Raw genomic sequence first — 17371 nt, forward strand, 5'->3', positions numbered from 1 at the left:
TTGGTGTACGAGCTCATTAATCAATAGAAGAGGTTGATGGTGGAATCGAAATTAAAGTTCCCAAACGCAATGTGCCATTTTTGAAAAGTTGTGAATTTTATTTTGACAATCTTTCACCTTAATACTACCAAACTTCATGCGCAAGCCGAAGTTAAAATCGGGACGGGTTATACACAGATGTTTTACAAATTAAATAGGTGTTTCATTGGCTTCCAGTCTACTTGCGGTAGGGCTGCTGTTCGTCTCTAAATGAATTTTGTACAAAGAAAATACAAACAAGTCAGAATTTGCCTTCTCGTTCGTTGCTCTTTAGTTGATTAAACTGAATTTACATTTTAAACAATGCATTGTAAGCAAAATCTATAATAGATTATAGATTTTGGAAGACTTATACATCATATAATATATACAATCTTATCGATTGAAGAACCAAGTTAAATGTTAATGTTCATGTTTTCCGGCTTAGTTGGAATCAGGCTTGGGGTGAATTACATTGTAAAATAATGCATTATAATACCATTACTTCATGAATTAGGCATTAAATTACCATTACCATTACTTGATTTTCTTGAAGTAATGCATTACATTTCCATTACATGAGTAAGGTAATGCAGTACCATTACTTTGTAAAAAGTCAATAAGTTTTAAAAAAGTAATTTAAAAACTAATTAAGAGTTTTTGTAAACATTTCATAAATAAAACATGCTTAAAATATTTACAGGTTCATGTTCATTATCAGGTTCAAATTTAATGACTTATACAAGATTGCTGTTGCACGTCTTGTAGTTCTCAAAGTAAGGTTGGTCCCGTAACATTAACACGCTAATGGCGGAGTTGACAATCTCTGTTATATATGTCTCTGATTTTCGGAGTATGATTTTTAGCTCACCGAGACGAAGTCAGGGGGAGCTTATGCTATACCCTCGGCGTCGGCGTCGGCGTCCGGACCTGGTTAAAGTTTTTGTTGCAGGTCCTGTATCTAAGCTATTACTTGTCCTATCTTCACCAAACTTGCATGGATGATGCATCTGGACCTACTTATGGACTTGAAAGACTTGGATGCTGAATCCGAGTCCTAAATTTCAGATGCTGGAGGAGGTAAAGGTTGTTAGACCAGGTTAAAGTTTTTGTTGCAGGTGCCCTTTTGATAGCAATATCTAAGTTACTGCAGGTCCGTACTTCACCAAACTTTCATGGATGGTGTGTCTTACGATACTGATGCACCAGACAAGCTTGAGTGCTGAATCTGAGCTATAGGTTTCGGATGCTGGAGGAGGTTAAGGTTTTTGGAGCAGGTTAAAGTTTTTGTTGCAGGTGCCCTTTGATAGCAATATCTAAGTTACTGCAGGTCCGTACTTCACCAAACTTGCATGGATGGTGTGTCTTATGATACTGATGGACAAGACAGGCTTGAGTGCTGAATCTGAGCTATAGGTTTCGGATGCTGGAGGAGGTTAAGGTTTTTGGAGCAGGTTAAAGTTTTTGTTGCAGGTGCCCGTTGATAGCAATATCTAATTTACTGCTGGTCTGTACTTCACCAAACTTGCATTGATGGTGTGTCTTATGATACTGATGCACCAAGCAGGTTTGGGTGCTGAATCTGAGCTAAAGGTTTCAGATGCTGAAGGAGGTTAAGGTTTCTATAGCTGGTTAAAGTTTTTGTTGCAGGTGCCCTCTGATGATTATATCTTAGTTACTACTTGTCCTAACTTCACCAGACTTCCATGGACGGTGCGTCTTATGATACTGATGCACCAGACAGGCTTGAATGCTGAATCTGAGCCATAGGTTTCGGATGCTGGAGGAGGTTAAGGTTTTTATAGCTGGTTAAAGTTTTTTTAAACGGGTGCCCTCTGATGATTATATCTTAGTTACTACTTGTCCTAACTTCACCAAACTTTCATTGATGGTGCGTCTTATGATACTGATGCACCTGACAGGTTTGAATGCTGAGTATGAGCCATAGGTTTCAGATGCTGGATATGGTTAAGTTTTTTGGAACAGGTCACATGTTTTATAGATAATAGTACTATTTCAAACTTGCATAGTTGATTAAACTGTAGTATGAATGAATCACAGAGGAAGCTTCAGATGCAGAGCTTGATCTCCATTATCAAGGATGCTAAAAAATATATCTTAGTTATTACAGGTCCTAACTTCACCAAACTTGAATGGATGGTGTGTCTTATGATACAGATGCACCTGACAGGCATGGGTGTTGAATCTGAGCCATAGGTTGCGGATGCTGGAGCAGGTTAAGGTTTTAATTGCTAGTGCCCTCTGATGATGATATCTTGGTTATTACTGGTCTGAACTTCACCAAACTTGCATGGAGATGCGTCTTATTACGGGCCGCCTTCCGGCGGCCCGTTATTTGATACACTTTTAAATATTGTTACTGCGTTTCTGCGGGATAGTTCTTTTTGATAGAATTAATACTATGCATATTTTTATGAGTTAAAAGTAAATTTGCATGTAAAAATATGTGTTATGCCTTTTAGAAAATATCACATATTTTTTGTTTTACTTGTAAATGAATATGACAGAAATGAAAATTTGAATTTACTGGAAAATTTGAACTAATCCATTTTTATTTTATTATGAGGTCCCTTGAAATCATATATTAAACTAATGGATTAAGTTTTCATTCAATACAATGCAACAACCAAAAAACCAAAATGGTTTGAAATACATAATCTCCAAGAGAAAAATGATGAGTTAAAATTTGTATTAGAGTAATGTACAAATCAATGTGTTCTCCATTACTTCATACTGTGGCAATGATCATACAAATTCCGTTAGAAATGCTTACAGTAACGAAATCGATTCTTTATGATAATAGTAAAATGTTAAACTTCAAAACAATTTGCTGAAAGTATATTAAAATTTACCATAAAAATTAGTACAACCAACTCTTATTTTCTTCTTTGTGGTGTGTTTTTATGTAAACAACCAATGATTCATACAACAATTATATTTTTTGCGGCCCATTTGACGCTTGCGTCAATATGATTTCTTGTGTATACTGATGCACCTGACGGGCTTGAATGCTGAATCTGAGCCATAGGTTTCGGATGCTGGATGAGGTTTAGTTTTTTTTGGAACAGGTCACATGTTTTATAGATGATAGCTTGCACAGTTGATTTAACTATATTTTTAATGAAACGCAGAGGTTGCTTCAGATGCAGAGCCTGGTCTCCATTATCAAGGATGCTAAAGAAATCTCCTACCTCACTCAAACCTGCTCGATAGATAGATGTGTTTGTTGATAAATGATATATCATGAATCCTATGATATAGTATTGTTTGGTATGAAACAATATTGTTTAATATGACACAATATGATATCATATGTAATATTATAAAAAGTTATATGATACGATATGATATTGTATCAATTTTTTTATATATTTTATGTTATGATATTGTATCATGATATGGTTATGTATATTATGATACAATATTGTATAATATTATATTGTATTATTAATTAATTATTTTATCACATGATACTTTTACATAAGATATTGCAAAATATAATATTGTATCCTATGATACAATATTGTATATTCTGTAATATTGTATCATACGATATTGTAAACTATGATATTAGTTTCTGTAATATAGAATTATATCACATGAAATTGTATAATATGATACTGTTATATTATATAATATTGTATCGTACGATATTGTATAATATGATATTGGTTTATAATATGATATATTATCACATCACATGAAATTGTATTGTATGATATTGTAAAACATATTATTGTATCATATGATACAATATGTATAGTTTAATATTGTATTATATAATATTTTACTTTATCACATAATATTGTTATCATTTGATATGAAACAATGTTGTATCAAATTATATTGTATCATATGATACAATATCATATTATGTATTAAAAATGATACAGTATCATACAATATCATACTATATTATACAATATAATATCATATGTTTCAATGTTATGATGTATTATGTAATATGATATTGTATTATAATACTATATTGTTTTATATATAATGATATTGTATTATTTGATCAAATACAATAACGTATAACACAATACAATAGTCATATCATACGTTACAATATCATATCTCATCATTGTTTATTATGGTATTTTATTGTATTATATGATATATGTTGTAAATATGATTGGATGCAATATTTAATGTTATATTATTGTATTGATTAACAAATGAACATATGATTATCATTCAATTTTTTAACAGATGATATACGATATTGTGTCAAAACAGAATCCATGAATATCCAAGATCATAAAGTATGATTTTCATTTAATATGAGAAAGGTGGTCTCTTAAAGGTGAAGTCTCATAAGAGTGATGTCTCGTCTCGGTGAGCTTTGTAATCTGTGATTACCTATGTTTAATGAAAGGAACGGTTGTATCGTAATTCTTGTAGCTGATGCACGAGTTTACACAAAAAAGCAGTAAGTGGCGAACGGATTTATTTTCACCTAATAATTTTGCATGAATCGCAAATGAAGAAAATCGTGTCAGATAAGTCGGTCTTAAAAATCAAAATGGCGACCGTGACAAATCTTTTTATTGTCAAAGTTCTTGGAATCTTATTGTAAAAAAAAATATTTCTAACGTCAGGTGCTTGTGTTTGTTATCGGTATACAGATGTTCACTTTGTTTGTTAATTCAGCAGTTTTAGAGTTTTCGGGGTTTTCATAAAATTTTCATTACGGATACCGTCCGACTTGTGGATTTTCCCTTGGATCACAAAATTGAATAAATCTAATGATTAAACTTATCTACTCTGATATAGTTGTCTGATTTTCCCGGTAAGTAGTAATTTTAAAAAAATTTCCTTGGGGTCTTATTAGTCTTATTATGCGTCTATCAGTCCGTCTGTCTGTCCATCTGTCTGTCCCACTTCAGTTTTCCACACTTTTTTCTTTATGCGTTTGGGGAATAACATGAAATTTGCTGAACAGCTTCAAAATGTCACACTACAGATCAAGTTTACACTTTTTTAGCGTCTGTTTGACATATTTTCGAGATAATTAATTTTTTTTGTTTTCCTTCGGACTGAAATGTCACATTTTAATTGGTATAAACATGGCACGTGATTGCCTCATATATCTCTATATTTGTTCTGTGAGAAATAATATTAGGCAATATGGCCGTCATTGGTCGACGCTTCGCTTACTCATTTCGACATTTCATAGTATTTAATACATAAACCGCATGCCGTAAGTTCTTAAAGTATTTGGAGTAGTTGCCCTTTGAAATTCTTTAAAATTAGAGTAGTTGCCCTTAGAATATTGACGTCACATTGTTTTGTCTGGAGCAGAACAAAATGGCAGCGTCGAAATTTGCTCAAATCTCTGCAGAGGAAAAGGAGAAAACATTTAAAATTGAATAGCAATAAAACATTGTAAGTAAACATGGGTGAAGCAAGGATTTTTAAAGAATATTTGAAAGGTGAGATTGAAAATTTTGAAGAGTTTAAATGAGAGTTAAATTGGACGAGATATTAGGCATCTTGTACATGGTTTTACGTAGATCATCGCTATTTGTGAATAAATATGTCGCTTGATAGTCCTCGGGAAACAAAACACTTATTAGGTTAGTTACTGACTCACTACGGAAATATATTGGGTTGATCAATCTCATAGACGGCTCGGCTTCGCCTCGCCATCTATGAGATTGATCAACCCAATATATTTCCGTAGTGAGTCAGTAACTAACCTAATAAGTAATAATATTCCAATTTTTTAATGTTCGGGTTCGATATTCTGCATAACAGTGCATTGTTTTCACAATTTCCACAAACCGGTAGGGGACGTGTATTGCTTATGCAATACTCCCAGAATGCTTGTTTTACATAATATACCGTTGTGTCAATTTTCTACAATTAAGAAGGCCAGGATTGAGTAAAATTTAGACAAAGTATCAGACAATAGCAAAAAAGCCGAATTAACATAGATTGGAACAATTAATTCAAACTCATAAATTTTGGAAGCATATTCGAGGAAATCCAGGACAATTACAAATTCAATCTTTCAAGACCCCGTCTTTCAGTACTCTCAGTACTTTGATTATAACTTCAATGCCTTTTCTTCCATGTATATAGAGTGGGTCTGATCTTCATATTTTTGTCATAGTCTAAATGCGGTTAAATAAAATTTAAACCGATTTTCGTCAACAAAAATGTGGAGAGATGACCCACTATACTTTTAAAATGTCATTTTGTAGCCCAAAAAGTTAAATAATACAAGTCCGTAAAATCATGGCCAGTGTCTCATATAGCATTTAAACAACACACTTTGTTGTGAATGAAATGGCTCAGTGGTTAGAGCACCAGATATTAGGTAAATTTATAGAACTTGGTTTTTTAGGTTGTGGGTTCGATACCACCAAAAGCTTAAGGATTGGATTTTTTTCTTATCGTTTTTTGAAATATTTCAAAGTGAATATAGTAAAAAATTACCCTTTTGTAAACTTGTATTATAACATTTCAAATATATGTAATTGAAAAATGTACATTTGGAATTGCATTTCATGACTAAAACAAATGGGCAGTTGCGCCATCTTATTCCCCCATCTTCTTTAAAAATGGTAGCAGCTCCAGCTGATGCAGAGTTATTGAAATTAAGAGTATTCTCCTTGGGTTACAACCATTTCCGATGACTTGAATCATTCTATCAAACCACTCCTAGCCATTAGTAACAAAATCAGATTCATTTTCATGACTTATTTAAATCTTGAAAATGATGCAAAATTTCAAAGAAATTCAGTTGTCTACATGGCAGCATTGATTGGTTTTCAATTTTTATGTCATTGATAGCACATTTCTTTGAAAGAATTAAGATACTTACCAATTTTTCGTCATTTATGAAACCTATTATTTTTTCATAAAATAGTTTAAATCATATGAAGAATAAAGATTGCGACACTTGATTGATACACTTGTCTTCATGAAAATGTTAAACAAATCCTATGGGCCATTGTCATTAAAACAAAATTTATTTATCCAAACACAGCAGTAAATAAGTTAAGTTCCAAATTTAATCAATACTAGTAAAAAAAAATGAACAATTTTCCACGAGAACTTATGCAACTAATGATAGTGATAACCAATGTCAGTCTCCCAGCTTTAGAACCAAATACTAGTTACATAACTGTTGAAGTTGGTAAGAATCTGCAGCCGAGGGCAATTCGCCGGTATTCATTGCAACCTATCTAAATGCTGAGGGCAAGAAATGCTTACCTGTATGTAACATGTTCACTAGGACCAGAATACATAAGGAATAGAATACACAACTGGCGAATCTAATCTTGGTAAGAAATGCTCAATTTGATAACGTTTTACATACAGCCATAAGTACTTTATTAATGCAAATGACCAAAGGAACGGCTGAGCTAATTTTAGAATTTGCATCCCTGTGTAATTATTGTATGACATTATTTTCCCAAAGAATCACGAACCTTTTTTAAATGGATCATACAATTATGCCGACTTCTGCTGTTAAATGTCAACTACTAATAACCTGGGTAAAAGCAAAATAATTTACATAATTTGTTTTTTCATAACACTGACGAAAATACATCCGAGAGAGTTTGATAGTTTATCGTCTGAAATTAACCGTGTAAAATAAAGTATAGTCTAAATGAAAATTATCGAACTGTGTAATATCTATAATAATTATTATTCTAGTCAGATTCCTTGGTATGTGGGCGAGAGTAGTCAATATGAAACAATCATTGAAATAAATATTCTAAAATGATATTTTCTCATACAAAACTCTTACAGACAAGTCATTATATATTAAAGCCGATGGATTCAATATAAAAAAAATTATGATATGGGTAACTCAAAAGAATGTACGTATCCATTGATAGACGTAGCTGTATTATGAAGTAAACGAACCATATTTTAACAAATTTTAAATGTGTATATAATAAAGAAAATTCATCAATTTTGTTTAAATAACATAACAGTGCATCGTTCATAGAATCAAAGTGTTAGAATTCTCTAAAGAATTAATTTCTACATCCAATAATTTTCTCAAATGCACGGAAAAACAAATTACGTCAATTCTAAGCTTGTTTTTGCTGTAAAATTTGCCGAATTTGTAATTGTCATGTATTACAACATGTAAATGGGTTTTTCTAAGAAAACGTGCCGAAAATCGTCCCTTAGATATTTGTTGTTAACGATTGAGAACACATACCCCCACGAAGACAATGTCTCACATTGCACTGACGAAAACATCCGGATCTTTGTTGTCAGGTAAAAGTTATATTTAAAACTAATTATTATGTCTCCCCTATCAAAGGGGAGACATATTGTTTTTGTCGACTTTCTTATTCTTCTTATTAAGGTCTTCCGTTTCCAACAAATTTTGTGCACGCGATTCCTCAAAAACGACTCAACCGATTTTCATTAAACTTTCATGATAGATACTGATCTAAACTTTATACGTAATTTTTTATTTTGATAACGTCATTTCCGTTTTTGAGATATTGACGTTTTACCGATTTTCAGAGGGTCGGCTTGTCCTGGGATCTTCTCCTTAACGATTGAAGATATTGAGTTCAAACTTCCAGGGATTGTAGTCGAAAGATTGCAGATGTGTCTTTAGGCATTCATTTTTGTCTGACTCAAAAGGCGCTGAAGCTCGCCTGGACCGGAAATTTGATATTTAAAAAACGTCGTTATTTTTCGGGTTTTCTTTGTTTATCTCTTTTCTGAAAAATATTTTAAGACATGTTATGTGAAAAATGTTTATATTCACTAGACCTTTCATTTAATATCAAGAAAAAGGGACTGGCCCCTAAATTTAGGGGACCAAAGGGCTCTACAGTTTTTTTTTATCTATAGTTCTTTACTGAAAGATATTTTGTGAAATTTTATAGAGGCAAATTTTATCTTACAGTTATGCATCCTATGTATCCAAGCAATGTAATGATTTTATCATGTGTTACGTAATTAAGGGTTTTTAGGGGCCAAAAGTCCAAAATTTTGATCACCATATCTCAGAAAGGAAAAATATTTTGAAATGCAGTACAGAAGAAAAGTTGTTTAAAATGATGTTCTTAAAAATATGCAACCTTCAAAATCTCGTTAAACGACCCCTAAAAGGAGATAAGGGATCGGCCTCTAAAATCTTCCTTGTCATATATCTCCAGAACGGTAACAAATTTCTAAACACTTGTTGAACAAAATATGTTCAGAATTAAATGTCCTTTTATTTGATATCAAGAAAAAGGGGCTGGCCCCTAAACTTAGGGGACCAAAGGGCTCTACAGTTTTTTTTATCTATAGTTCTTTACTGAGGGATCTTTTGTGAAATGTTATAGAGGTAAATATGTTTATTTTACAGTTATGTACCCAAGCAATGTAATAATTTTATCATGTGTTATGTAATCAAGGGTTTTTAGGGACCAAAAGCCCAAATTTGATCACCCTTATCTCAGACAGGAAAAATATTTTGAAATGAGGCACAAAAGAAAAGTTGTTCATAATTATGTTCTTAACACGCGGGGGTGTTAAGGAAGCATATGGGCAATTTAGCGTCTTATTTTGACTGTTATATTCAAAATCGTGAAATTAAATAATTATTTTGTTTAAGATCAAAAACTTAGTATTATCCTTTAAAATAGATGTCAGTGCAATAAAATCGGGTAGTACATATCTGACACATTGGTGCATTATCACGTGACAACTATAAATAGCTTACGTATATTCCTTAACATAAAATGAGATAGAACAACACTACCCCACGGTTTCATAAATGAAATAAACATACCAAGTGAAAGCAAAACATCTCAGTTTAATCAAAACCGCTGCTAGAATCCTATGTTTTTTCTTATTAAATACTTATTTATCCGGTTCTCGTAAAACCTTCCCAACTTTTCTATAGTTTGCACGGAAAACGGCAAATTGCATCAAAACAACACACAACATGGGATTCTAGCAGCACTTTTCAATTTAAGCATTGATCAAACTAACGATACGTATAAAATTTCAAGTTCAATATATACGGGGTAGTGTTGTTCTAGTCGGATTTTTATATCGTAAACAACGACAGAGGAAAGCCTGGCCGAGAAATAAAAGCAAATTTACATACCTTTTAGCGAATGATTGATAAGACTAACATCTCCCCCAGTATTCTTATGTTCCATTCTCAATAAATTACACCACAATACTTTATTAGAGTTCTTAGATTAGTTATATTTTGAATGTGTTTACAATGCTTTCCGATCAAATTCACACGACATTCAACTTTTAATCATGACGTCATCAATGTGTAAATCTACGTAATACAAACTAATTTCTGGAAAAAAATTGTCTTCAGTATTTTTTATTTGTTTTTGATCTACGTTTAGTTGCTTAGATATTTGAATATGTACATAATAACTAAGATTTGTGATTTCACGGAATTACATGTAACTCAGATTCATATGCTTCCTTAACACCCCCGCGCAACATGTAACCTTCAAAATTTCGTTAAACTGCCCCTATAAGGAGATAAGAGATCAGCCCCTAAAACGTTCTTTCCCATATATTTCCAGAACAGTAACGAATTTTATACACTTAATTGATTTCCTCTTGCGTTACCTAATTAGGGTTTTTAGGGGCCAGTGGTAAAAAAGTTTAATCTTTTCTATCTTAAAGTCAGACGACACGTTCCTCGAGAATCTTTTTTGTATCTCCTCGTAATAAAAAGTTCCAATAAAAAATATTATTTTTTTAATTACTTTAAAAATAATCAAAATTTACTTGAATTTGGTTATATGTCTAGATGGTCGAGTGGTTAGAACCGTGGCCACTCACTGCCAGAGGTGTATAGGTTCTCGAGGTCGTGAGTTCAAAGCCCCGCCCCGGCGGAGATGTAGTTCTAATATAGAGAATTTCGCTGTGCTGTAGATGTATTTATTTTTATATCAGCAATTCAAGTGTATTTTCAAGAAGATTAAATAGGAAATTGAATTCCTAGTATTTTGCAGAAATGCCTGGTAAGGTACCCTAATTTTTTGCAAGAAAGTTTGTCAAAGTAGTAGTAAACCATTAACAAATTCCTTGAAAAAGTTATCTAAAATTGAGGAACGTGTCGTCTGACCTTAATTGGAAGAAATACAAGTATTTAAAAAGCAATGTAAGAGAACTTATAAAGAGCGATACAAAAACATTCGTACTTCACTCTTTTTTCCATATCATGTATTTTTGTCGAAAATCAAAGTCGATGATGTCAAATTTTCTTCTAAAAATCGGACGGAAGACCTTCTCGTTGCTCGCAACGATATCGTGTCTAGTTCTTCTTCATCCAAATTTGTCCAGGCCGTAACTTAAATACCCTTTGACATTAAGACTTCAAACTTGGAACATAGGTAGATGGTATTGAGAAGGAGTGCACGCCACCAAAAGTTTTGACCTTGACTTATTTTGTTTTTCAAGGTCAAGCTTTTCATAAAAAATATTGTCCAGACCATAACACAAGACTCCTTTAACATACAGACTTTTAACTTGTATCATAACTTGTATGATACATGGTATATAACCTAGTTGAACCTTACCAAAATTTTTGACCTTGACCTAAAATTTTTATTTCAAGGTCATATTAGAAAAAACTTCATTTTTCAACTCCTGAATATACTTTGACAGAAGGACTTCAAACTTTAAACAAAGAACAATAATAATACACTTAGGTGTACTATTGAATAATATTTGACCTTGACCTTGTTTTACTCAAGGTCAAATTAAGAAAAAAATAATAAAATTTTGTCTGTGTCTGGGCAACATATAGCTGACATCATTCTTTTTCAATCGTTAAATTTGCCTCATATTACAATCCTTTGGGAGAAGGGGAGACGTGTTTTTTGTAAAAAAAAACAAAACAATACCCACTAGTTAATATACCTTATTACTACAATCATTGAAATGGTTATACGCTGAACAAAAAGAGTTTTGGACAATCCTAACTCCAATTTCTAGTTATTCATATTATGATGAAAATTACACATACAACAATATGTCCAATAAATTTTGCAGTAAGTAACTTTCAGTGGTTACTTTCCAAAATCCTGAAAATCCTAATCCGGGGGGGGGGGGGGGGGGGGGGGCAAGGTATACTTTTCACTTCTTTCCTTTTTTTGAATTCAATTTTTACATGGCACAGGGAAATTCAAAAAATTGAAGCTCCACCTCCGCCCCGGCCGGGGCTTGAACTCACGACCTCTGGAACCCAATCTCCTACCAGTGAGCGGCCACCGCGCTAACCACTCGGCCTTCTAGGCAAGGCAAAATTTCTTTTCGATGACGAAAAGACAAAGACACTGGAAAATGTAAATATTTGATCACAATATCCGTTTAATTGACGTCTATGCGTTTTCCTGTTTTCATTCTGTTTATCGGTCTATATAAGATTTTATAACAAAGAAACAGCAGAAACTAATTTTTTAGTGCTTTGTTTACTATAATATAAATGTGCTCCGACCATTTAAGAACGCTTGCTAAAACATGTAAACCTATAATTAAGTGTTTGTGTATTGAGATATATTCTAACTTACAATGCTGAAAAAATATTTCGGGTAGTTCGTAGCTAGTTTTTTTTTGGTAAAAAAGACATCCTTAGTTTTGTTTGGATTGAATTTAAGTAACCATAGATGGTAGATAATTGTTGTTAGTATTAAATATGATTGGTTATTGATTGTATTTATTGTTACAATATGTACATATGATTGGTAATTGGTAAAATCCAGGCACAAAACATCGTTTTTTAAAGTGGGGGGCTAGACTTATCTAAAAAATCTTAACAAGCAAAAAATAGGTTACTTTCCAAAATCCTGAAAATCTTAATCCGTGAGGGGAGGGGGGTGGGGGCAGGTAAACTTTTCACTTCAATTTCACTGTTTATTTGCGTGGACCCTGAGGTCCACGCAGAAAATATATAAGCGAGGTGGGGAAAATTCAGCCTGCGCATGAGCTAGCCTGGTTCCTGTGCGTAATGGGTAGCTCAGGGAACCAGGCTAGCCCACGTTTATCAGAATCGCGATCGGGATTCCGTGCCATATGCACACATAACTTCAAAGGCGCTGTAATTGTAAAGTTGTCGGTAAACAGTACAGAAACAAAGTATTCCTTTTAAAAAAATGATTGGCATGTGATATGAACTATCAGTGTTATGAAATAAGTTAATGTTTTGCCGAAACTACAACATGCATCAAATAACATAATTTGCAATGTTTTGTTGTTTTCCGAATATACAAGTAACTTAACTTTACTTTAATAGTAGGCGAGGCTAGAGAACTTCCCGGTTAAATTTTTTAAGCATTTACGTATGATTGAATAATTATGTCACTGTATCAAAGTTTAAATCTCAAGAAGGGGGGGGGGGGGGGGCTCCATGTTAATTCAATTTTCTGAATGTAAAATTCAGAAAAATCTTTGCTGCGCAAAAATGAAATTATCTGGCATATTAATTTTTTAGGCATGATAGCACAGTTAGTAAAAAAAATGAATATACTCTACATTCTCGCAGCACATTTTGCTTAATCGTTAAATAATTATGAAAAACCTATGGATTCAAATGATGTTCATTCAAAACTATGACAAAAATCCCCAAGATATCCCTGCAACGCAAGCGACATGAAAGTACCCAAATGATAACGTTGAAAAATTGTGCGAAGGGTTCCGAGGGACTTTCAAATATTTATTTTTGTTAAAGATATATATTTTCATTTCTACTTACATAGAATAACCAGAATATTCAAGGCCAAAGAATAACCTTGTGCATTCATCACAGTGTTTTTTTTTTCATACAGATCATCACACTGACAAAGTTTGGGTCGGGTTTCCAACATAACAAAAACAGCGTTTAAACGGCATATATACCTTTAACAATTGTCATAAGTGTCGGAAACGGTATTTTAAATCTGCAAAGAGTATGGTCTGTACTAAACATATTCACAGACAGATGAATGAAAGAATAGAAAAAATATTATCAAACTATACATGACACTATACACATGATATCGACATACAAAAACTATTTGAACAGGGATCAAAATAAGATATCAATTGCTGAAATGATAATACCATAAATAAGCTGTTCTAAAGAAGCAAAAGGAAAGAATTGCATGATTCCTATTCAGGCTGCTGATTCCATAGTTGTTGATTCTTTAAATGACTGTTTATTATATTCAGTTTGTGGTTTTAGAACATTTCTAAATAGCTAGCACCAAGTGTTCTATTTACAAAATTATTTATAGTCATTCACAAGTGCTAAACATCTCTACAGTAGCAGTATTTGTTACTTTTATAATTTATAATCAATAATTCTGGATGCATCCAGAAATATTGATAAATTAATCAATAATTTATGAATTATATACATAAATTAATCAATATGTTTTAATAAAAATATTTATTTGGTCCAGCATGGTTTTTAACCTAATTTGAGTATGCAGCTGAATACCAAAGTATGCTTTTAAAAGGTCAAAACTGGCGATTAAAAATGGCGAACGTGACTTGTATAATTCTTTATTTGACTTATATAGTCGGATTTGTAACGATAAAAGAAAACAAAGTGTCGTTCGCATAATAAGAAGATAAAACTAGACACGATCTCGTTCCGAGCAACGGGTGGGTCTTCCGTTTGATTATGAATAAATGATAGGGTTAAATCAAAATGTTGACATTTGGTATGATCGAGTTACTATATTAACTTCCTTTTAAACTAATTTTTTGGACCTACACTGCAATATTGAGATTTCCGGAAAAGGTAATTTAAAAACTGCAATATCTCTGCAATGGGTTGTCCGATTTTAAAAACGATTATTAGTTTTGTATTCAGTACAAAAAAGTCTACAAAACTTACCTTATATATGTTTAAATGTTTGCACTAATAAAAGGGTTTGCTAATTTTTGCTATTAATCTTTTCAATAAAAATATGTTTAAACTAAGCTTTGTCTTTCAAAAATCTGGGTCGACGAAAAGAGCATTCTCTCACCAGAGGTCGTGCTACACAAGCTTCGTGTAGGCGAAGCTTGTGTAGCACGACCTCTGGTGAAAGAATGCGAAAAGAGATTAAGATATATATATATATATATATATATATATATATATATATATATATATATATATATTGATTAAAAGTTACAAAATTCACACGATTATGAATTCAACTTTACTAATTTAGTTCGTATCTAAAAAGTCAGTTGTTTTATGTTTGTGCGCCCTCCCCTCCCCCGTGTAAATTGTTACCTATATTGTTTGCAAAGTCCAATAATTTCTACAATATTAAAATTACCATGGATAAAAACTTTGGAAATTTTTTTTTATCACGTTTAGGAATAGTTAAAGACATTATAAGTCAATGCCCTCCAGTCATTTAGTGATCGAGCGAACTTTATCAAACAAAATGGCGGTTTCGTATAATTGAGAGTATTAATAATCAAAACATAGCTGATGCAAAATAATTCCCGAATTCCTTTTTGAATTTGGGATGTTTCCGCCCTGGACAGTAGCTGATTTTTATGCGATGAAAAACAATATAAGATGTCTGACTATCCCAGTTTTGTAACAATACGAGGTCATTTGAATTTTTGATGCGTGTTGTTTCCGGAAGGGGGTGAAAAGGCCCGGGCACATGTGTAACTTCGACGTAAACAAAGTCTCATGCCTTGCGGGATTCACGTGTGTTTTTGCTACTAGATTGTACATGAAGTGTAGTTGAAAAAAGATGTCAGGAGGATTTTCCCCAGCAGTTCGTTTTGAATTTCTATATAAGAGCAGCACCGAGAATTAATTATTAAACCAAAATTATGAATTCTACTCCACTGTTAGGAATTATTACTCAAATGATATACATGTAACTATTATATCTTAAGCTCTAAAATACTTTATCTGTTTCACTTAAATAATATATGAAAAATTCACATAAAATAATTCAAAACCGACATTGGTCTCTGGTTTTTTTTTTGAAATCACATTTCAAATAGATTTGTAACAGGGCCTGACGGTTGAGGCCATATTTAGAGTGTATAAATCTCCTTTGAAGAAAAGTTTTGTATAAAGTGTTATGGGTCAGAATTACCCTAAATTCCAGCAAAGATCAGTCACAAAGATTAAATTTTAAACTTAATGATTTATTTACAGTAATATATATATATATATATATATATATATATATATATATATATATATATATATATATATATATATATATATATATATATATATATATATATATATATATATATATATATATATATATATATATATAAAAGAAAAAAAGCAACACTAACTGCAAAACATGAGCGCTTTCATTGTTTAAAATCTTCAGACGTTTTACAATTTTAACGACTGTAAAACGTCTGAAGATTTTTAACAATGAAACCGCTTATGTTTTGCAGTTATTGTTGCTTTTTTCTTTTATTATATTTTTATGATTTGTGTGTGTGTGTGTGTGTATGTATGTATGTATGTATGTATATATATATATATATATATATATATATATATATATATATATAGAAAACTTAAATGAATAAAAACACAAAGTCCGAGTAAAACATAAGCGCTTATGTTTTACTCGGACTTTGTGTTTTTATTCATTTAAGTTTTCTATATCTTATCCGACCACTGTGAATTTTTTCTGGATTTACCTATATATATATATATATATATATATATATATATATATATATATATATATATATATATATATATATAAAAGAAGCACTAACAAACCAACAACACTCGTTATCTATAATGCCAATAAATTCATGGGTAAACTAGAGCGCAACCTACTAACACAGTCACCTTTCAAACCTCTTAGTTGGTTGCGCTTCATAAACGACATCGAAATGAAGTGGGTTGACAGCAGAAACAACCTCGATGATTTTATTACCTTTGTCAATTCTCTCCATCATTCTACCAAATTTACGACTGAAATTTCCTCATTCAACAATACGTTTCTTGACACTTCTTCAACTTTAGTCGATGGTAAACTCGATTTCAATCTTCATACTAAACCTACAGATTTCCACCTCTATTTAATGACGTCTAGCAGCTGCCACCCACCTCACACGTTTAGAGGCATACCAAAAGGCCTAGCCACCAGAGTCAGACGTATTTGTTCAACTCAAGAACTACATTCTGAGCAAAGTCAACTCCTAAAATCCCACTTATGTGCCAGGGGCTACAGCTCGCACTCTGTACAGAATGCAATTGATGATTTAGCTAAAGAGGATCGTTTATCCCTTTTGAAATTTAAACCCAAAAACGAAGACAACAAAGTCCCATTTGTCACCACTTACCACCCTGTCCTTCGGGGTCTAAATGCAGTTCTAAAGAAGAACCTGCCAA

Source organism: Crassostrea angulata, chromosome 3 (genome assembly GCF_025612915.1).
Source record: "Crassostrea angulata isolate pt1a10 chromosome 3, ASM2561291v2, whole genome shotgun sequence".
NCBI classification, from domain to species: domain Eukaryota; kingdom Metazoa; phylum Mollusca; class Bivalvia; order Ostreida; family Ostreidae; genus Magallana; species Magallana angulata.